Source organism: Pyxicephalus adspersus, chromosome 10 (genome assembly GCF_032062135.1).
Source record: "Pyxicephalus adspersus chromosome 10, UCB_Pads_2.0, whole genome shotgun sequence".
NCBI classification, from domain to species: domain Eukaryota; kingdom Metazoa; phylum Chordata; class Amphibia; order Anura; family Pyxicephalidae; genus Pyxicephalus; species Pyxicephalus adspersus.
The window spans coordinates 17,434,266-17,458,789 of record NC_092867.1 but is presented as its reverse complement, the minus strand read 5'-3'; positions in this window follow the sequence as shown (position 1 = coordinate 17,458,789).

Here is a 24,524-nt window from a genome sequence, read left to right as displayed (position 1 = left end):
TTGTACATCTTAAGATAAACTCATTGTTGCATTTCACATGTATCTGTAGATGGTTAGTGAGATTTGTTAGAGGTGTTTATTCATGAAAATCCTTCTCACACTTGTTATCTGTTTGTGATGTCACATTCATTCAGTGCTGATCAGATGAGAAGATCTTTGAAAGCTCTAGTCTCTTATCACAACTTTCTAATGTATTGAGTGGTTATTTTTCAGAAATCCTTTGTGTCTTGTAAATTAAATTACCCATTTATGAGAATTGGTAAAATCAATAAAAAAGACCAGTCTTCCAAGCTTTCCAACCTTCCCACTTTGTCCATTGCTTGCAATAATTTTAAAGTTGTTTTGACTGATCATACATTCAGTTTTTTGTATAATTACTTTTATTCTATTTTGCTACAATCAGACTCCCTCATCTCATCAGTCGTATAGCATACACCAATCAGACTGTTGACAATTTGAACATCTTCAACACGTTCAAAAATATCTGCAAAAAGTCATTTAATATTCTATTCACTCTATGAAAATAAAACATGGGAACAATTCCTTCACTAACAATGCAGTACAGACCAGGATGTGGCTACTTTTTTATTAGAAATGTGCCCATCTGCACATTAACTACTGTTAAAAGAAATCTCTTCAATCTAAGTGGTGGGATGAAGATCTCAAATCTGGGGGTGACGCGCCAACTTGACCAGTTAACTGTGACTTAAGTGAACTTTTGATAAGTCAGTTTATTAAATCTGTTATGACACAGCAGTGGCCACTTTCTTACTGCTCTAGACTTTCTTACTTTCCATTAACCACTTTGCATTCACTATGAGTTGAGCTTACAAGGTAATAGAGCAGTTTGAAGCACTTCAATGAGTGTTCATCCAGAGGAGGTGCCTGCATGATCAACTACCCTCTAAAGTTTATGAATGGTTTTAGACTCTTAAGTCTCTCATCAACAGAGGAGATGAAAATATATACCTCTTTATTGGGATCCTCTGATTTGTCAAAACAATCCTTGCTACACTGAACTTTGGTCATTTCGAGAAGAAATGTACTGGTAAATGTCAGAGATTTGGTAACCCTGAGAAAAATGACAAGAAGTTATTCTTGTTTAGAAATCTGGTGATCTTAGGACACTATTAGGCTTGACACTTGTGTTAAAAGTATGTGCTATCACACACAAGAGCTACAGATCCAGAAATCACCTGCCCAGGCATTCACAATTGCTTATTCTAGGATGATATCTAAGGGATCATGGGATACATTTTCTTTTTCCTCTTCTTTTTTAATTTTCATTATTAAAACATATCAGGAATAACGATAGTAATAAATAGTTCAATAATAGTCTGTACAAAGGCATGATGTATAAAAAATGTGCATAACTTGGTAGAAAAAACATATCTGTATAGACAGACATTATAAAACAATGTATCCAAATTAAATAGGAGCTGTGGTCAGTTCAAATTAGCAATAGGAAAAGCCAAAAAAAACCTGGAGGTCACAACACAATCTTTATAATGTTTTAAGGTAAAAAAGAGTTTAGAGAAACAAATAAAAAGAGAGAGAAGAGAATGAGTAAAAGTATGCATAGACAAGAAAAGTAAAATATGAAAACCAAAAGGAAATAGACGCAGAGAGGAGGACTAATCAACTTACCGTGTGTGCAATAAGGAGGTAGGGAAAGGGTGAGAAGGGGAGGAAAAGGACACCTCCACAACGTGAGCATTTGAAAGTTGCAGTATCATATATTTAGCTCACCATATTGTTTCATGAGTGGGTGGTATCATCCTGTCGAAGCAAGGAGTAAAATTCGGATGTACTACTATAATCAATCCAGTAGAACTAGCTCCTGGTAAATTTCTTTCCCTCTACGCCCTGACCACTAGAACCCACCAGGTCTTCCCTAAAGTAAATGTCATTGGCCCGTCGAATCCACTAACTGGGAGTTGGTGGTGAAGTACCCCTCCAGTAGGCAGGTATACAAGCCTGGGCTGCATTTACCAGATGATGCAGCAGTGACCTTTTGTAATTCTTTTTCGATAGGGAGCAGACATGTAGCAAGACTGGTTCGGGCCTATGCCTAATATCTTTGAGTTTATGGAGTATCTCTCCTACCCCGACCAGAAGGAACATAGGACTGGACAATCCCAGAACAAGTATAGCAATGTGCCAGGGGAGATCCCCAACGCTAGCATACAAAAATTGTATGAAAGTATATGGCTGCAAGACTAACTGGTCTCCTGTACCATCTAGTTAATAGTTTATTATTTAGCTCTTGGTATTTGTTGCTAATGGAGGCTTTGTGGCCAAAATGTGAATGTTTCAGCTGCTGAGGCAAAAATTTCATGCCAAGATCTTTCTCCCACATTTTCTAATCAGCCCAACCAATTATTCTCTGCAACAACTGCTTGCCAGAATCATCCGGAAGAGGCATGAAAGTCATTATGTTCCCACTGTGATTACAAAGCTTGACTCTATGAAGATGGATTTCACAATAATCAGTTGATCTGTTAAATTTTTTATACCAGATAATTTTTTTGGATAGAGTAAGAGAGAGTAAGGCTGCATACACACATTTGCATGTTTATGAAAACAATCTTTCATGATAGTTTCCAATGAAAAATGACCGAAAGATGAAACTCAGCACTGTACGCACAGCATTCTGCTCTATGGAGAGGGGAGAACAAGCAAGCGGTGCCCCGCTGTGCTCCCCTCTCTTCCCTCACATTGCAACATCTTCTGTTCATGGATCCGCCAGGACAGATCCATGAATGACGTTGGACTGCCTCTGTACACATTGATTCTTGTCCAAAACAAGTCCTGCAGCTCGTATTGGCCGAGAATCATCTCATCAACCTCTGTTGTGTTCTAACTCTTTAAACCAATGGCCTTCAGAACAGTAGATAAGGGTAAATCTTTCAATACACATTTGAGGTGACAACTGTCTAAGATGGGAATTACCCTTACTTTTTCGCTACAGATTTTCTCCTGTTGTGGAGAAAATCTGTTGTGGGACACAAACCACAGTACAATGACGTATGGTAACCCTTTATTGAAATACTTTTGCCTATACATACACTTTACCTAATAGGCATCAAACTGTATTTTTTATATTTCTTGCAGGTAAACCCTTACTGCTGCTGCCATTGGATAAGTAATGTGAAAAAAATGTATGGGACTGATTGTGTTTATGGCAAAACAGTTGTGTTTTGTCTTTCTTCTGTCATCGGAATGGAGATGCCTAAACCTACACATATCCATCTTCCTACAGCCAGACTTCACTTGTTAAAACCACTACATTCACACCTTTCAGTTTGCACTGCACTCTGTATGTTTAAAAGAAGATAACACCCCCTCAGCTTCTCCTGTATAAAGCATTCTGGCACCAGCCCTTTTTTTATCAACAGATGAACCTGGCGGTAAATCTACTATGTCCCTGTATCTCTCAGCAACCCCAGGTATCTGTCAACAGCCCTAGCATCTTTCAGCACTGTACTGTATTACTCAGCTGCCCCATCTGTCTATCAGCCACCCCCTGTGGATGTGAAGAAAAAGTAACAGACATGGAGAAGATGGTGAAGGCTACACGTTGGGTCAAGAGGTTGATCAGGTTTAAATATGCAAAGCTATTTAAAACTTAGTAAAATCCAGGAATTGATGCATAGAGTCTAATAGCTTTGATAGGATTGTTGAATCTAAGGAGGCATGTATTAATATTAATACAGGTTCTTGCTCTGGAATGTCAGCCACTGGTTCACTGTCTGGATAGAAACCCCCAAACATATCATAATATACTTTTAAGAATCACTATCATGAGAATTAAATATGGATACCTGGAATAATTTTTCTCAACTTCTACATGCAGGCTAAAGCTACGTATACACGTCCAATGGTTCTCGCCCAATAATCGGCTCAGGGCTGATATCGGACGAAAATCTGGCCTGTGTAAAGCGCCCATTGTCCATAGTCTGAATGAACGTCCTGGCGGATCCACGGACGATGGACAACGAACAATCCTAATACAGAGAAAGGGGGAGCGTGTGCTGCAGGTGCCGCTCTGTCGTTCTACCCCTCCCCTCTTCATAGAGCAGAATGGTGCTGTATGAAAATCTGGCGTGTTTATAGTGCCCGCCGTCCATCGTCCGAACTACCATCCTGGCGGATCCACAGACGGTAGACGACTAACAATCCTAATGCAAGGGAAGGAAGAGAGGGCGCAGCAGGGTGCCGCTCCTTCGCTTTTCCCCTTCCCTCTTCATAGAGCAGAATGGTGCTCTATGTACAGTACCCGTTCATGCATTGTGCAGTCCTTAGTCGTTGGAAAAGATTGTGAAAGATCCTTTAAAAAGACTATAATTGCATGTGTATGCATGCGGCTTAAGTTGTCCAGCCAATATGTCAGGTTAATGGTTTGGAGCAAACTATAACACTGGCCAGGGATACAGGGACAGTGCTGCTCTGCGATTTCACTGCAGATAAAACAACATTGTCAGCGCATTACAGAAAGTGGTCCAAATACTGTCCAAATAAAAAAAATACCTACCCTGATGCTACTCTACTGAAAAGCATGGGTGTTATCACTGCACCTTCTGGGAGCTCAAAGTTCTGAATAAATGTACTCCAGCTTAGAGTTGCAGGACTGCATTAATATAGAGATTCAAATGGCAAGCTTTTTGAGCTTGCCATTTGAGCTATTACCACAAAAGGCCTAACTTTCATTAACCTCCCTGGTGGTATGAATATTAAGTATTTTTAAATGTAAAAGCGGTACATTTTAAAAATACTTAGTATTTTAAATTTCTCGTCTGGTCCCACCTCCCAGCTGCAGGGTCCCGTCACACGCTGGCGAGCAGATGCTCGGCTGGCATCTGCTTCCCCTGGCCTGCGTCCCCAACATTCACACGTCAGGTACGCAGATGCCGGCTGAACATCACCAGGTTACACAGATGCCCGGCCGGCATCGCCAGGGGAAGAGGAAGCCGGCCATCGCTGGAGGATGCCGCGGGCACTGCTTACCGGGTAAGTTTTTAAACTCCCTGGCAATTCCATCCCGAGTGTGGCTCGGGGTTACCGCTTTTGGTATGGAAAGTTCACCCCGAGCCAAACTTGGAATTACTGCTAAAGTGGTTAAATAAGTCATAAAATCAGTTTAATATGGTCCCAAAAATTTACACTTTTTAGATCTGTCTGGTATTTTGTTAGTAGATGGTCAGCCACAGGTTCATGATCTATGTTTTAGGTCCTTCAAGGTTGTACCATGAGATCTTCATTCCTCATGTACAGACCTTTGTATACAAGTATAATGGGAAATAATTACTTACTACATCATATAACTGTAACCTCTAAATTGTTACTAATTTATATAAAAGGCCGCAGAAATTCATCCACCTGATATTGAGCAGGAATTTACCCACCATGTAGCTGAAAAAAAAACAGAAGGTCAGCAAAGGGTCATAGCGAAAGGCAACCTTTCAGTGGAACCCCCTGAGATTTCTTGACAGAGAGCATTGCTTTACCTATATCATGCTGACTGATTGCAGTAATGGCTTATAAAAGTAATTATTTTATGAAGGAAGATCAAATCTTTTATGTGTTTACTAGAGGCTGAGATGAATAGTATGTAAATGGCAGTAATATCATTCCTAGTATATAAATATTAACACATACAGATGAAACTAAATTATATACTGAAGGTGCTGCTGACACTTCATAAATAATAATTTAATAAAATAATAATTCATAATAAATCAATCAAACCAGATGCTGATCCCAAAGAAGCATTTAGCCTAATATCTTATCGAAGTTACATAAATAAGGATGGCTAATCCATATTATGTCATAAATTATTGAATTAAATATTCAACAATAATGGATATGAAACAACATGTAATTAAAAAACATTGAAACCCAGTTTAAGTACAAGTAATAAGGAACAATTAAGGATAATTAAACAATTATTGAGTTAGGATACCAATACATTAGAAATTGAGTCTAATATCTCATCACAATAAATAAGGGTTTCCACTAATTTAGATATTTTTAAAAATAAACCTCCAGAAATACAAAAATAGTAAAACACTTTGTAAATAATTTAGACGATATACTAAAGGAGTAGTTGTTTTTAATATGAAATAGGTTTCCAGGCACTGTGATTTCTTTAATTTTAGTGGAGCATATTATTAGCAGAGTAGATGAGTTTAAAGCAGAATAGGGGGAATTAGCATTAGCACTAAAGTTACGTACACACGTCCAATGGTTCTCACCCGATAATCAGCTCAGGGCTGAAATCGGACGAGAATCTGGCGTGTGTAAAGCGCCCATTGTCCATAGACGATGGACAAGAAACAAGGAAAGGTGGAGAGTGTGCTACAGGTGCCGCTCGGTCGTTCTCCCCCTCCCCTCTGCATAGAGCAGAACAGTGCTGTATGTACATCACTCGTTCATGCATCGTGCAGTGTTTAGTCGTTGGAAAGGATTGTGGAAGATCCTTTCCAACCACAATAATTTCACGTGTGTATGCAGCTTTAGTGTAGGGGTAAAGGTATTGTTAGATTTAGAGGCTCAGAAGTAAGTATTATCAGAAGTTGTTACATGCTAATAACACACTTTAAGGGTTAGATTAAGCTAAAGTTAATAAAAATGTCCATGTAAAAAAACTTTTAAAAGTGCAGAATATACAATCTAGTGTGTGTTGTGGTGTTTTAAGGAACCAATTCAAATTATTGGTCTGCCATAATGCAGTGCAAACGAATAGAAATGGCAATATGCTGTGTTTTAAAAATGCAGCTCAGAGGCATAGTTTGAATTGAATTGGTTGTTAATCAATGTACTTACAAAGTGCTGACTGATCATGTAATAAGCCAAGTGACACATCTAATATTTTGCTACTTCATAGCATCAGCAGTTCTCACCATAGAACATTCTGTTGCTGTTTCTTAGTGAAACATACAAGGTGCAAAAGTTTTTTTTTTTTTTCGGGCCACAACAATCTACAAAAACCACATTATACTTTGCATGGATTTAGTGAAACCCTTTGCATGGTGTTTATTGGAGTAGAAGCTAAATATTAATAAGAATTAATGCAATGTGTCTGATTTTTTATTTTGTCCTTCTTTGAGCCTTGGAAACAACTTTTATATGCTGGCTTGTTTCTTAAAACCATGAAAAGATAAAAAAAGACCCAAACACTTGAAATGTTTGAAAACACTTTGCCTGGTGTTGTGATTGACAGGACAAGCTTCTGCAAAAGATCTCCTGTCCATCATCCTGGGCCTGTCACACTAGGGAGCTGCGCTGAATACAGAGGGCATCAGCAAACAGAGGGCATCTCAGGGAAGGAATGTTAAAAAAACCTATTAGGATTCTAGTGACAGCCACACACATTGGATACAATGTTCCACTGCTTTAACTAAACTACTTAAGATACCACTATAGGGCCCTTTTGTTGTTTCTAAAATGTAAAATGTGTTTAATCCTTTAAACCTACACATTCTCTGTGACCTGCAGGCCCAGCTGGCTCCCTCCTGACAACTAAAACAATGATGTTTAGGGACAGGCAATAAAACCAAAGATTAGCAGTTTCTAATCTAGGCCAGGGAGCAACTTTTTCTATATCCTTTTGAGGGTCTTTGATCTGCCATTTAAGCGTTGTCACTGCCCAAGAGTACAGATGGCTGTAGACGTTAGGGTCTGGTGGGACAAATTTCTCAGTCAATGCTACCCTAAGCTTAAATGGTCAGGTTAGGCTTTCCTTCATGTTTTTTTGTGGAAAAGAAAATAGGGGGAGGATTGTATGATACCTCCATTGCCAGCCTATTCGGGAAAATAGCAATCAGAGAAGGATTTCTAACATATCTGCTTATCTGCCAGATGAGCTCAATATGGGTCTCCTAGGGACCATTGGCTTCCAATTCTCACCTAAACCATCACAAAAGGGTTAACGTTGGAGATAATAGTTTAATGTCATTGGAGACCCTAATAGAACTACAGGAATATGAGATATCTTGTACTGATGACATAAATAAGGATCAATGATTTGTCATATTCTCACAAAATTGAGATGACTCTTCTGAACTAGGTTGATTACAAATCTATGGGATTCTATGAGCTCTGCAAATATCCCCTTCCAGTTGATGCCTGGATGAGGATTTATTACAACATGTGATGCCTCTGGGTACCATTATTCTTACAAAGCATCTCCATGACCAAAAAGTAGGTGGAAGAATTAAGTCACCCAGGTTCTCCCTGTCTTGGAGAGCTTTAATAAATCAGGCCCATAGCGCAGAACTAGGCTACAAGTAAAGCTAACTTTGAACAGAAAGATCTAATGATTTTAACATGGATAGTAAGAACTGTTATATTGAAATGAACAGACCTACCTAAGTCATGGCAGACCTCCCATACATTTGGCATGTTACATGGAGATGTAACATGCCAAACATCTCTTCTCAAGTTTTGCTTTATAAAAATGCATACATAAATATTTGACAATCTCCAGAAGTATGATGGCAATGGCTTGTAATATTTTTTATAGGCAATATAACTTTATCAACAGATATGTAGTACGCATATATATTTTTTTGCTTAGTAATTGTGATGACCAAACAGCTTACAGCAGCACTTTTTAATCTACAAATACTCTTAGGCAACGTACACATGTCCAATGGCTCTCATCTGATAACTGGCTCAGGGCCGATATCGGATGAGAATTTGGCGTGTGTACAGTGCCCATCGTCCGAGTGACCGTCCTGGCGGATCCACGGACGATGGACAACGAACGATCCTAATGAAAATAAAGGGGGGGGAGGGCGCAGCAGGGTGCTGCTTCATCGTTCTCCCCCTCCCCTCTCCATAGAGCAGACTGGTGCTATATGTACAACACTCGTTCATCAATCGTGCAGTCCTTTGTTGCTGGAAAGTATTATGAAAGATCCATTCCAACGACAATTATTGCACGTGTGTACCCAGCCTTAGACAAATGGGATAAGTTAGTTAGATATGACCTATTTACTATGTCTTTGCTTATTTATACACATGAAGCGATGGAACAACTCAATTCTCATCTCATACCATTTCCATAAGAATATGTGGATTCTACTTGGAGCCACCATACAGAAAAAGTTATCTCCATTATCTCAACACATTTTCATTTACAGTGCGTATTTATGTAGGAATTTCTCAGTTTGAGCACCCACTTAATTCACCCCAGCTAACCATGCTAAAACCCAACAATGGTCAAAATTTTGTATTGATGAAAAAAAATGTGAAGAGATAGAATGAACTTTGTAGAAACATGTAGATGGGCAACTGGTGGAAAGTGCTGTACAGATCAGTCACATGGAGCATAAAGAAACCACCTAGTGGGAATTAATTAGAATGAGTGCTTCCAACTAACCTATATGTACCTGTTCTACATGCTGTTAATGTAAACAATGAAACAGTCTAATTCACTATCAGAGAGGTCACCAATAGTTTATTTTGGAAATATTTTAGCCATCTGTGTCAATATTAGTTTTAAACATTTAACTATGGTTTTCTTTTAAAAGTATATTTGTTGGACTTTAATTATAGAAATGTTCATGAAAGTAATTCCTATGTAGTGAGCGTAAACCATATATCTAATTTCAATATATATCGCATTTTGCTTCACTTTATATATTTTATATCAATCTGTTGCAGGCCGAAAATGCTAAGCCATTTCTTCCCAACTGGCAGCAGTTTTGTCAACCCACCTTCTCCTTAATTTGGCCTATGGGCTGCCTATGTAATAGACATGAAAAGGATTATTACAAAAACACACCACAGAATTTAACTGGGGCATGGGAACAAAATGAACAGGTAATAAATATATATGGGTGTCAAGTGTGCACATCAATAGCATTTGTTCATATAAATAAACTGTAAATCTAAGGGTTCCATTTTCTAGTATAATATTGCAAAACTTTTTGATACTGTACAATAACTATCCCTTTACATTATATCATTACATTGATGCGGGTAATGAAACAGTCTAATTCACTATCAGAGAGGTCACCAATAGTTTATTTTGGAAATATTTTAGCCATCTGTGTCAATATTAGTTTTAAACATTTAATTATGGTTTCCTTTTAAAAGTATATTTGTTGGACTTTAATTATAGAAATGTTCATGAAAGTAATTCCTATTAGTGTGCGTAAACCATATATCTATTTTCAATATATATCGCATTTTGCTTCACTTTATATATTTTATATCAAACTGTTGCAGGCCGAAAATGCTAAGCCATTTCTTCCCAACTGGCAGCAGTTTTGTCAACCCACCTTCTCCTTAACTTGGCCTATGGGCTGCCTATGTATTAGACATGAAAAGGATTATTACAAAAACACACCACAGAATTTAACTGGGGCATGGGAACAAAATGAACAGGTAATAAATATATAGGGGTGTCAAGTGTGCACATCAATAGCATTCGTTCATATAAATAAACTGTAAATCTAAGGGTTCCATTTTCTAGTATGATATTGCAAAACTTTTTGATACTGTACAATAACTATCCCTTTACATTATATCATTACATTGATGCGGGTTGGTATATATATATATATATATATATATACTATATACATGATTATAACTACCTATATATAAAAAGACAACTACTTTATATTAAATGATGAGAATAGAAAGAAAGATAGATTGATAATGAACATTCATTGCAAATAAAAGCTTGATTATTGTATTTGTCTTGGCTGCTAGAATTTACCTAGTATGGGGAACTAAAGTTGCCACTAAGTAAGAGGGACACAAATGCAGCTGTGGCCAACTTGTTGCACTCCTCATGACCTGCTAAGCCCTTCACACATCAGTAGGAATAGGAGTTGTCCCTTTTCTATAATGTATGCATTAGGGTTTTGGGTCTTGTGCCTTTGAGCAGGTATTAGCAAGCTCCAGTGACCCAGGGACAGACATCCTGATCACACTTCTGAGATCACTCTGGCTTGGCTGATACCTATAATCCATACTTGTCTGTTTGCCACCGGTATTTAAAATAAAAAGGATTCTGTTTTGAACTCCTCCACTCCACCCCATTTCTAAACAAGGTGACATTGCAAACCCACTGTGACCCTGTTAATCCTCTACTCCCCATTATTGTGTATGTGTCCCTCTCTCTCTCTCACACACATACACATAGTTCACTGATTGTAATCTGTGCATTTAGCCTCTAATCCATGTGTTTTTAAGCTTAGTGCTCAGAAATAGGTAAACACCAAAATGGCTAAATACCTTTTGCATATTTCTGTATAAAATGCAATTAAAAGGAACAAAAGAAAAACTAATATTGGATTTAAGGTTTTCTTTTAGATACAATGAGGCAAAACCGGGACAGTCATGGTAAACTAATGACATTTTAATGTTACTGTTACTACCTTGATGGTTCACTAACTGCATCTTCAAGTGTTTGCCATCATTGTGTAACCAATCCAATTGTTTTGGATTACAATATTCCTTGTGCATTCAGCATGGATCCTGAATTCTGCAGATCATGAATAGATTCTGTATAATAGGACTATATGTATGCATTTCAGTACTGATTAGCCAACTCAAGTAAGTTTATATGACCCATTCTTCTAGTGCATGATCAGGATTATTGTTAAGATTGCCATGAATATCAAACAGGTTTAAACATTTCTATTTTCATTGAATTATGAACAAAATACAATAAATAGACTGACACTGTTCATAGTATTACCAGGTTACCTTTACTAGGCTTGCATTGTAAACACATCTTTAGACCTTTCCAAGCCTTAGGTACCATACGTACCTGTCTGCTTTGGTGTGGTGCATCACTGCACGTTATATGGTGGATTAACATGTGTACTTTTCAATCAGCCTCAAACTCACCAAAGCAAATGTTAAAATGTACCTGTTGTGTTTTTTTATAATTGATCACAACAAAATGCTGGTGAATTATTAAATGTTGTGTTGCCCTGTAAAACAGGTGCTTTGTGGAGGTGCATTAGGGCAGTGGTCGCCAACCTTTTCGGACCCACGGACCACTAAATTTACTGACACCGGACCACTCATGCGTGGGTGTTACTCAAAGGGGAAGAAACTTCCCCCATAGTGATGGCATGATGCCAGAACCCACCCACTCTCCAATCACAGGTCTGAGCCTGCGATGGGAGAGTGTGCGGCTTGTGGGCGGCTTGTCCCGGTATGCCCTCCCCAGCGGGGTCCTTCTCCTGACCCTGCTCAGGGGCGCACTTGGCAACCGCTGCATTAGGGTGCCCTTTAAAATTCATGGCACCAGAGTGCACCAAGACATATATAATGTGTATACCTGCCCATTACTGCATTGTGTTAGTGTAAACAGGCCTGGGTACTCAACTGTTCCTGATCCAGCAAGATATCACTCACCAGAATGTGATGTCTCTTTTCTGTTAGGGTTATTTCATGCACTCTACACTCCAAGTCATTCTGAATACAAGCTCATACTTAGAAACTCTATAGTAAACAATAGTTACACTTGCATCAAAAATGTAATACAGGTCATTATTCTTATAAAAGGGTCGGTGCTATAGGTTTCATGTTCTCAGACTAAGAACACTTTCAGAAAGTATAAAATACTGATATCTCAAACAATGATATTCACCAGTATCTTATATGAACTACAAAGCAAGCTTATTTATTTGTAGGTGATAAAAGGGCAGGGTTTTGTGATTCAACAGTGCTCCTACATAGATACAATACAGCGAATTAGTATAGCTGCCTTAGAACAAGAATTGTACCCAAGATACCCAGGTAAAATAAAGGAAAAAGTCTAAAAGCCATCACATCTAAGGACTGGTAAGTTTGTAATGTATGAATACCACAAGTAAGCAACAATATATTGCATATTTGTTAGATACATTTAAACACGGTGCCACCAATCAATGCCTACAATTCTATATTTTAGACAACCTGCATGCTGCTGCCTGAACGCTGAGATTTCTCATTAGATATAAACTCTGTAGGTTGGATAAAACAGTATATACAATTAAATCATCTCACAGCTCAAGAGACCTTTGCTGTAAATGTAGATGTTAATAATTGAACTTATCAGTTATTTTTATCTGGGATCAAACAAGCTGATGTGCAAAAATATAAACATTCTCAAGGAGAAAAAATGTGACGTCATGTTAAAAATGTGTATTTTAGATGATATTTATGTAATGAATATCTTTATTTTAAGTAGACTTCAATAGTGTTTAGAGAATGAGTATGCTTTATAAAGGAAGTTAAATTGAAGATAGACAGAGATTATGAAGAATATTGATTGTGACCTTCCCATTAAACAGAATCAGTCATGAAGCAAGACATCTGGGTGATTGCTTTCTGATGTCAGCAGTTAAATCTCAACCCCAAAGCTCATATGCGAAAGTTAAGTCATAGACATTCCTAAATCTTTTGTTCTTACTTTATGATTTGACAGTTTCTTATTTTTTCATTCTCTTTTCTCCTAAGACAAGAACATATTTAGAATTAAGCTCAATATAGTATGAAAGAAGACCTAGGAAGATAGGTCTTGTTTAAATATCCTTGTACATTCTGTAGGATACAAAGATCAATTTTACTTCTGTCTTAAACTCCAATCAGATCAATAGCCTTCAAAAGTGAGGTTTGAGATACCATAGGGAAAGTTTTATTCAGGAGGCAGTGCTAAAACTTTTCTTTTACACATTTTATCTGATAATTGGTGAGTAATTGCTTTTTTAGCATTAGGTGTACATGTGCAGGAGATGATTGTAGTATATGTTTATGTATTGTTTTGAACCCCTGCCCAGGAAAAAAATCCAACTATATTACCCCGTCTAGCTTTAATTTGATCTGTTTACCTAAACCAGGATATGTTATATTAGGCCAGCGGTCTCCAACCACTGGTGGTCTGTGAGAAATTTTTGCGGTCCTTGGCTCTGGCCAGTGCACCTCCCAGCGAGATCAGGAGAAGGACCCCGCTTGGGGCCAGAGACGTGGACTATGCCCCTCATACAGATAGTAGGCACAGGGCGGTGGGCGGATTGTATCTCTGGATAAAGGCTCAGACCTGTGATGGGCGAGTGGGCTGGTTCTTCCCCTTTGAGTGACACACGGCTCCCTGCGGCACGTGGTCCGGAGTTTATTAAATTAGTGGTCCGTGAGGTCTAAAATGTTGGCGACCACTAGATTAGGCAGACCCATTCTGGAACCTTGACCAGTTTAGTGTAACCAATTACCTGCTCCTCTTGGCATACAACCTGATAAAGGGGTTTCTTGAATTGTTTCCCAAGCAACTTGAAGAATAGGCACCTTACCCATATTCCTGTAATTGTGGGCTTCTTACCAACTGGATATTTCTCATGCGGCCATTTATGATTATAGATGAATAATTCATTATATAACTTTATGTTTTTGACAGTAGGATAATTTATTTAAAAATCAAATGGAGCTGAATGTACATGGAGGAAATAAACAGACACAAGAAGATACAAGCTGTGTGTAAATGTTGTCTCTTCTAGAATGCTGAAATAGTTGAGTAAATATCAGCAGAGGCAGATAAATACAAATCTTACTTGTAAATACTGTCCCTCTTCCTGTCAATTCTCCCTGGTGGCCATTTTAGTATGGGGCAAAGCCAAACTCAACCCTTCCAGGAAAAGTCTGGATTTTTAGACAATACTTTCTACATTTATGATTCTAATTACCAACTACTGCTTATATTGCTTTCATATTAAGCTCATTCTGAATTGCTGCAACTTGTCACATTTGTTTTCCTAAGAACCAGTGTAAATAATAAACTACGTACCTACAATAACAAACAGTTTATCCTTAATAGATTAGTTTAACTACACTGTTGCTTTGGGTGTCTTCATTTTACATAATGGTATTGTTACTGTACTGTGCTGTGAAGGCTCATAACATTCAAAGTGCTCAATCACTAACCTATCAGCACTAGTTGACATTATCAAATGAGTATCTCTTCTCAGCTGTAAAATCACTTTTCCTGCAAGTGTGATGGGAAAATGATAGACAAGAACACAGCAAATAAATCTAATAAACTCAGACCTCTAGGCTTAGCCTTAATGTTTCTCTTAGCAGTTACTGTATAACTGTGAATAAAGTTCAAATCTTCTATGATCACCAACACAACTGTGCCATTTTAGACCTTTTGCTTGTAATTAACTCATTTATTTATAATGTTGATAAAACTAATGAGTTGAGTGTTATCTGATCAGATAATGTCCATCATTCCTAATAACATTCTTTCCTAGAGGCTTCTTTCCTCAGGTCCTCTCTATAGTGCTGTTGTGGCTCTTCTATAGCCTCAGGATACCTATAACCATTGTTGTCGATAATATTGTTACCTGGCCAAGGAATGCAGCGATTTTAAGCTGAAGGAAACCTTAGGGCTGGACATACATTGTCTTCTATTTCCAAATGATGCAATAGATCTGAGTGCTTTGTGAAACAATCAAGTAAAACTATCTTAGACATGAACTATATAGCAACAAGGAGCACATTTGAACATAAGAGGTACTTGTTAACACACTCAAGAACTGTCCAGCATTTCAAATGACTGCCTCTCTGCAGATCTAAGAGGAACCAGCATAGATATCCAGTGGGGCAATCCATCTTGTATAATATAGTTGTTTAAGACTGATACAGTACGGTCAATAACTTTTATTCATTTATTAAGACAACTTTTTCTCTAGTTAATTTGTTAGTTCAATGTTTAAAATGCATAAGATAAGCTGTACAATAACTGAACAAAAAACAACATTAATATTACACAAACAAAAAAGTAATAAAAACGTTCTTGTCCTCAAAGTAATTTAACTTCTTTTGCCTTAAAATACCACCGTTAGCTTCCTTCCAAACTTTTCAGATTTCAAACTTTTCTCATTACAATGCATATTTACTATAAATTATGGTGCATTGCATTAAGGCAGGTTGTATTATGTATGGATATTTAAACAATAAATGTGCTCATGGCAGAGGGGTTGGTTAGGTTACGTCAGATACTAAAGCACATCCCATGGTTTAAAGGGCAGTGTGGTTTGTGGGGAATAATAGACAGGTAACTATTTTGTACAGAAGCTTAATCAATCTTCAGGATAGTGATAGATATATTTGTTTCTTCTACTAAAAAATTATGTATTGCCCAGAGTTTGTAAAACGGCAACATATAAAAGGTAATGAGATTCATTAAACAGCTGCATAGGTGCTCCGTACATTGTAGAAATATAAATTCTTTTGCTAATCCATCTATATGCTATGAGTATCCTCTGTGATATGTTTCTCACCCTTAATAAAATGATAATTAAAATTATATTTGTTTTCATTGTTAACCTTCTCCTTTTTGTTATTTACACCTTACTGGAATGGAAGGCATGACTGCCAGTAGCAGAATCAGATACAATAGATGTGTGTTTTGTAGGCACAGTTTGGCAGGGACCTCAGAACACAGGCTATGGTTATCTCTTTTGCTATACCTGCCTTTAATCACCTCTTCTGTTAATTGGAAAGCTAGATAAACGATCACATAAATGACTTTCCTCCTCCCTTTTGTTTTCCATTAGAGGAGCTCATTAAAAATGATCTACAACTTGTTATCTGGTTTGGGATGGCCATTCTATGAGAAACAAAACATAAACAGGTTCCTAATCTTTTACAAAGGGGAGGAATATGAATCAGAACAACTTGCATAAGCAATTTCTTAAATTGTGGTTTAATAGGTAAAAATATTTCACAGGAAAATTCTGTAACGCCTTCTATTATATAAAGATTTTCACAAAAGTTATCCATTTGAAGCACACACAAAATAAAAGCAAAGCTGCATAACACAAGGCAATGAGTATAATAAGTAATTCTGAATGCATTTATTATATTAGGAATGGGGGCATTGCATGTATGCAGTATAAGAGGATAACAACATTACACAAAGAGGAACCCTTTACTAAAGTTGTGCACCTAACTGATGGCATTGGCAGCTATCTAACCAATCAGAAACCGTACCGCTAGTACTGCCCTAGAAGACCCTAAGCTGTTGTAGTGAACATTTCACATTGCACACTGCAGAAAACATTCATACTGATGGTATGCAATGCCTGAAATTTTTTTTCTTTTACCCAGAATATAAAGGACATAGGTTTGTAATTTCTATGCTTTTTAGTTCAAGTATTAGCTCAACTTAAAAGTCCAGTCGGTTTTGTAAAATTTGCTGGCCAGGGTAAATATATGTTTTATATTGGATGTCATGTAACAGTGCAATTCTGATATCAAAGTATAAAAATTTGACACGTTTGAAAAGGTTCTATTTATTTAGCTAAAACCACCTACATATAAGTATTTAGGAGAGCAAGGTAAGGACCTGTGCTAATCAATTTTGGTTCGGTGTTTTTCATTTATTGTATATGGACCAATTCAGTATGATCTTTTGGCTAGTTTCCTCCGACATTGCTTTTCTTTCAAACTTTTTTCTCTTTGCTTCCATTAATGGTCTTCTAAGCTGATCCGCCTTGTGGTGCATGACCACTTTTTTCCTGGTTGTTTTATTGCCACCTTAATGAGTACTATCTTTATTACATCTTTCTCAAACCCAGGGGCGTTCTTGCATATCATCCAAGATGACTTAGCTTTGGTTTTCCAAAAGGATTCCTTATTCCTTCTTCTCCTAGATTTTGAATCCTCTTAAAATGTTGTGGAGCATTGACAATAATTCTCCTTTGGGCACCTATTTACATTTCTGGAAATGTTAAAGACATTAATTTGTACACTTAAAGGTCTTTTATAAAACTGTTGTCACTGCTACCTATTTCATTTTGACCTTCTTTCTTTTCATTTGTGTTATGTTTGTACTTCTTTTTTGTTGTTGCTTTTTGTTGTATATGTGTAAAATGTTGTAGTAACAGTGCTAATTACTTTGTATGTTTTATGCTTATAATTCTGGTTTGTGTTGTTCATTGTGTGTTAATCAGACAAGGGTGATGCAATGAACAACTGCCTACAATTTGCCCAAATGGATATGTATTATGATGGCCACAGATAGACAGATGAGCTCATCAAATGAGGAAAAATGTTACTTGTTGGTAACTGTACAACCAACTATTCAATATACACAAAATGTGAAACAAATTGTACTATAAGGTTAGAAATGTGCCTGCAAAAGTAGCAATAACTAAATAGATTAGAATGATACGGTTCTGTGCACCAGTTGCTATTATTGTAAAGGATAATTAGGAATGATTCATAAATCTATGCAATAATTATTTATTATTCAAGCCAATGAGATCACAATTTGTTTCATGTATGTGATTTTAAAATAATCACTTCAATTATCCAGATACTTGGAGCATCATGTTGTTTGGCTTTTTATTGGGTATTGAGCTTAAGACTTGCAAAACATTTCCCAAGGAGAGGATAAGGAGGCTAGCGTTTCCATTTTTCAAACTTCTAGAGAGGGCAAAGAGGATGAATTATCATATTGGTCTGAAACATCAACTTTTGTCATCACTGTGTAAAACAAAATGCTATTCAAAATGTAATGTGCCTGTACTATACAGCAAGAACTCATGAGTTCATAAGAATGAGTTAAAAATCCTATTTTGTTATCCTAAAGGCGGCCCCAAAGTCACCCTAAAATATACACATTATTTGTGCAATAAGCACATCCTTTAATATAATATTCTAACTACTGCTATTATTTATTTGGGTAATTAAAATTACAATACTTCTTTAACGGTTAGGAGACACAAATTTGGCTCTTTATTCCATGCTGTGTGCCACCGTAGTATCCCACAAAGCCCATTTTGACCAGCAATGACACTTGCAGCAGCAAGGAGAATAAGGAAATAGGAGGATCACCTGCTTCCCTTTAGCCGTGCAGTCTAAGATGTACTTTCTCGGCATCCCCTGCACACACTCTGAGGATGTGCACAGATGAAGGTGATTTTTGGAGCAGATTAGTGCCTGGCTCAATCCTGCACTGCCATTGGCAGCTGGGACTTTATAGCCCCTCTGCTCCTATTCACCAGTGCCTGTTGTACTTTTAAACTGGGATAACTTGTGGCTGGTGTGTATTTGGCTGATTACTGTTGCTGACCTTGTGAGTTTATGCTGCCTGGACCAACCTTTTGCCTGTGACTCTGCTTGTCCCTTGCCCTTGTGTACCTCGTCTGGTGCATGGATTGCCTGTGTATGACCTCTTACACCTCCTATTGCTCTGTATTCTGGACTTGTCTCTGTTCTTAATGTGGAATCTTGGTACTGCTTTATCTGTGGGCTCCTGGTTCCATGCCAGCCCTTCCCTAGAAAACTACCTTTGCACATCAAGTCTTGGGGGCAACTGTGTGCTGGGAAATGCAACTAGTTTCCCATGGCTTAGCGGGGGCTTACTATAAGTGAAGAATGCAGTGTTAGATTGGAGGACTGGTGTCTGGTGAGTATTGTTACTCACAATAACATTATTAAATCAAATAAGGATACAGCCACTTTAAAGCAGAGATAGAATCAGATATATTTTTCATGTTACATACTGTAAGTACTCATGCTAAATGCCCAACACCCAGGACACCCAGCCACTCTCAGAAATGGCACTAATGAAAACAATGTACATAAAAGGCAGTGCTCCCACTGAAAATTAATTAATTATATTATCAACTAGAGATATTTTAATGCAATAGGTCCAATATATGAGAGAAGCTAGATTTGCATTTTTATGAACATGCAAAGTCCGGTTGAGCATATTTCTTGCAAGAAACGTCTACCGCTATTAAAGGATATACTTTTAATGAGCATTTTTGCAAAGGTGCAAACATGCCCTCATAGGGTATAAGAATTCAGTTCAAGTGTGATCATTCTTACCTGATTTGTTTCTCTGAGAAGTACTCTATGCACACCTGTCTTTACTACAAAAGCCATATCAACTGTGCAAGAAGGTAAAACAGGTTAATGGGTGATTAGGTCTTTATACAAGGAGTAAACCTAAACCTCTTCTTCCCTGGATTTATCTACCAACAATAATTTGTATAATTATGCTTAATGCATATTAGGTAGAGTCATTTCCTTGTACATCAGTTCATGATCTGTCTTTTCAGAACTTGGCTCCTGACATTTTTCAGTGAAGATCTCTATAACACCCAAACATTTTTCAGTGAAGATCTCTATAACACCCAAACCCGCCCAGCTCGTATGAAAGCTTGGGAAACCTGCAGATTGGTGATTTATGTCGGGACGCAAAGCTGCATACTATCACTATCAGTGAATTCCTCAGCCAGATTTTCTTTCTGTATAAAGTTAAGGGCCATGAAAAATCTATTCCTCCACTTGTGTGCCTCATGTGGTCTAGTTTTATGGTCCCACCAATTTAAAAGGATGATTACCCCTTGACTTATCCCTTTCCATGTGAGGACTTCACAAACAGATGTGCAGGCAGAACACACACCGTGTGTCAGTGTACATCCACATCTGTAATTTCCCTTTACAGGCTGAAAGCAAAATATCTTCAGTTTTCTGTTTTCCGTGATTCAGCTTTGAAGAAATGTTAAGGACTTTACTGAGTGCTTTTGCAGTTTATGAACACTGGAAGATATGGTACAGAAGTATCAGATAGTGAATACATAGGAATATTGCTATTTAAAGCTTGGATGTTTTTCTTGTTCTGTATTTTTCCGGGTTCTCCAACTTCCTAATATAGGATAGCATATTAGTAGTTTATCTGGCTTCCATCTTTGGCCCTGATGTATGAATTTGTGTATGACTGGGTTGAAGACATTAGCCTGCTTCATTAGTGGAATAGAAAAATACTCTCTTATGGAATTAAGGCCTTATGGAATTAAAAAGCTAAATAAATGGAATGCATTTTTATGTACTATATTACCTAGAAAACAGTTTGTAATACTGTTATGATCCAAACATCACAAAATACAGCTGGCCATGGACCTCTGCTTGCTCTAAAACAAAGATCTTGCCAATCATTTAAACAATAAAAGGTCATAGGCACACGAAAAAGTCATCAATCTGCTCTCTCAACCAGTAGGCATGTTGGGCTTCCAGCACTCTGCACTGTATTAGATCTGTTTATAGTTGTTTCTCCATCTCCAAGCCTGTTCAATTAAAAGAACATTCTGGTACCTACTCTACTCATTAGTGGATTTCACTTTCTATTAGCAAAAATTGCTAAGAGATCAATCATATGCTAACAAATTATGCAAACTATTTTTTTTTAAACATGGTTGGATGGGTAGTTAGTCAGAAGAGCTTTAGCTCTTTTACTAAGCTAAGCCGAATGCCTCCTGCAAGTGAAATTTTGCTTTGGGGACAGCCTTTATCCCTTTGGTAAATCAACCTCATTACCTTCTTTTAACTTAAACATGCTCACCGCTTTGTATTTTCCATACATTGAATCAGGTGGATCCCAATCTACCGGTAGATTGCGAAGGCAACGCAAATAGATTGCAGAGCCCTGCCTTTCAAAATAAACTCTACTGCACAGAGGAGGTAATTGGTTTTTATTGTTGGTAGATCATTTTGACTTGGTCATTTTAAAAGTAGCTTGCAAGCCAAAAAAGTGTGGGCGCCCCTGCATTGAACAATGGGCATGGCGTGTGAACAAGCCCCTTCATTTTAGCATTATAGCATGGAGGGAAAGGCCTGGCACAGGACATGAGCACATACACAGAAAGCTAAGAGTATTATGGTTTCAGGTTAAGTCGTTTTATGTGTCTACAATGCCCATGGCACCAATGTGGTGGGTACAAGAATCCAAAATAGCATGGAACACTCCTATAACCCAAACCATTCAGTTGGAGGAGCAGGGACTGGGGTAGGGTCACTGTTTAAACTACTTGGGAGGAGCAGCAAGAGCATAGTTGTGAAAGGAAGATTACAGTAAAGATGGATGTTGATATATTACAATATAATGGATGTTGATAGTAGTGTGGTATCAGCAGGTGCAAACCTGCATTGCTGCTGTGTCTGCTGTGCACATCATTGTCAGCAACTGCAAAAGTGCATATCCTTTTTATTTTTATAGCATTGTTTTATCCAAAGGTGCAAAAAAAAAGTCTGTGTAGCTCCCAAGTTTACAGAAATGCAGAAATTTTGTCAAATTTGAAAGTGTGCCTCTCGTGTTGTCATACTGGAGAGTGGATCTGTGCACTGTTGTGGTCTTGGCAAGTACAGTGTTATTTAATGTACAGCGCTGCATAATATGTTGGCGCTATATAAATCCTGTTTATTAATAATAATAATAATAATAATAATAATAATATTAATATTAGTGAACACAAATGTTTTTGCCAACACAGTGCTGGTAGGTCATGATCATTTTGTTCTCAAACCTTCCCCATATTAGCCTTTTGTTTTATGAAATGAAAGAGCAGACATTAGAAAAGTAGTAAAATAAAACAAAATGGTACGTAAGCAGTAACCAAATATACCCACACAGGATAAAACAAACTCTGGGTGTATGTATTGTCACCAACAGCGAAATCGGTAATTTCACCTTGAAATCAGTTTAGCCAAAATCATTCTGCTCATCCATTCCGATGAGTTATCTTGTTTCATTTATATGATTTGACAGGTAGAATGTGAAAAAATGTGATCCAGCTGAAATCACCGCCTGCCAAAAAAACTTTATCAGAGCACGAGAATCCAAATTAACTGCTAGGAGTTCACATTTGACAAGTGTGGTAAAATATAAATTTCAAAAACAGACATTTAAATTGAGGAAAAAATACTGTTATCAGAAGACATGAATCTAAAATAGGCTTGGAGGAGCAATGAAAATTATGTTTAGTACATATTATTAATGTTCTTTATATGAATGCAAAAAAAAATAAAAATCATGCGGAGAATTAGAGCAATGCCAAAATGTTCATGTTGCACTCATACTAATATCTGTAATCAGTTAACACAGAGTTGGACCGATGGGCTGCCGGTGAATTATAGCAAGACAAGTGAAGAAAACGCCTAGAGGTTAATGACTAAAGGAGTAGAGATGTTCACTTAGTGAATGTTCGCTTTGCACTGAGAATATTCACCTTGTAAAGTGAAAAGTCAAAACCACTTTAATCAACCCAATCTGCTGCAAAGGACACACAGCAAATTTTTTTTATTTTATTCAAAAAGCCAATTTCTGACTACTTAACAGTGAAACGATTACAGACTTTGACACTTTTCATTTAAATCCCTAATGTTTGCTGGACTCTGCATGAAAGATGAAAGCTCTCAACACTTTTCTCTCCTTGGACAAAAAAGAAAACTCTTTAAACCGCTGCAATTCACATTCAATCATTGAACGAATCTGGACTGTGGGACTGATTTGTCACAGGAGTGAATCACTGTATATACTAATGCTGTTACATTAATGACAGATTCACTTTTGGAATGGGAAGGGAATTATTAGGATTTAAACTATTGGCAGGGTACCCTCTAGTGGACAAATATATTTTTTGCAAAACATTTTTTTCCTTTTTGGTTTATTCTTCTACATGTATTGACTTTTCACAGTTTTAAAAATGTGTATAGAGATTAGTTTTATTAAAAAGTGTTTATAAAACCTACACCCTAGATTTAATTGGTAATGACATATCCAAGGCGGCTATATTTGCTCATTACCTATAAATTGCATTACTTTTTACTTGTATTCAAAGGTTTTTGAGGGAAAAAACAAGGGACTTTTCAGGCAAAATCAACATGGAATAAAAACAATTTTAATATTTCTAAAAAGACACATTTTTACAGGTATTACATATCACCACATATATGTTTGGACATGATCATGATTATTCCTCTTGTGTATATTACATGATTAAAAACTTTCCTCGACGCGTTTCATGAACCTACCCACTTCTTCAGGATGAAAAAAAACATGATGTAGAAAACGTATGTTATATAAATTGACTCGCTTTACAACTTGGCAAGTGGAAGCAGGAGAAAGAAATCAGAGGGGGCCACAGGATAGGATTTACACCTCCTGCAGTGACGTGTGTGTAGGAGGTAAGTGCAGGAGATGTAAAGCGGGCTTGGTCCATGGACATTTTGTTTCTTATAAGCATTAATAGAATTTGATGTTTAATAAAGATATAATAACCTGCAAAGTTGGGTATTATTAACTGGAGAATCTCTAAAGATACTGAATAGGTGTTGTTTCAAAGGGCTGCACTTCCAAGTGATGGTTTCTTCCTATTCTTTGGCCCGCTCTGGTTCCTTTCTCCTGCTTCCACTTGCTAAATTGTAAAGCGAGTCAATTTGAATACCATATTTTTTTAAATATTTTTTTCTTTTTATACATCATGTTTTTTTCCTCCTGAAGAAGTGGGTAGGTCCACGAAACGTGTTGAGGAAAGTTTTTGATCATGTAATATGTACAAGAGGAATAATCATGATCATGTCCAAACATATATGTGGTGATATGTAATACCTGTACAAAAATTTGTCTTTTTAGAACTATTAAAGTTGTTTTTATTCCATGTTGAGTTTGTCTGAAAATTCCCCTCTTTATACCCTTAAAAACTTTTGAATACCTTGTAATTTTG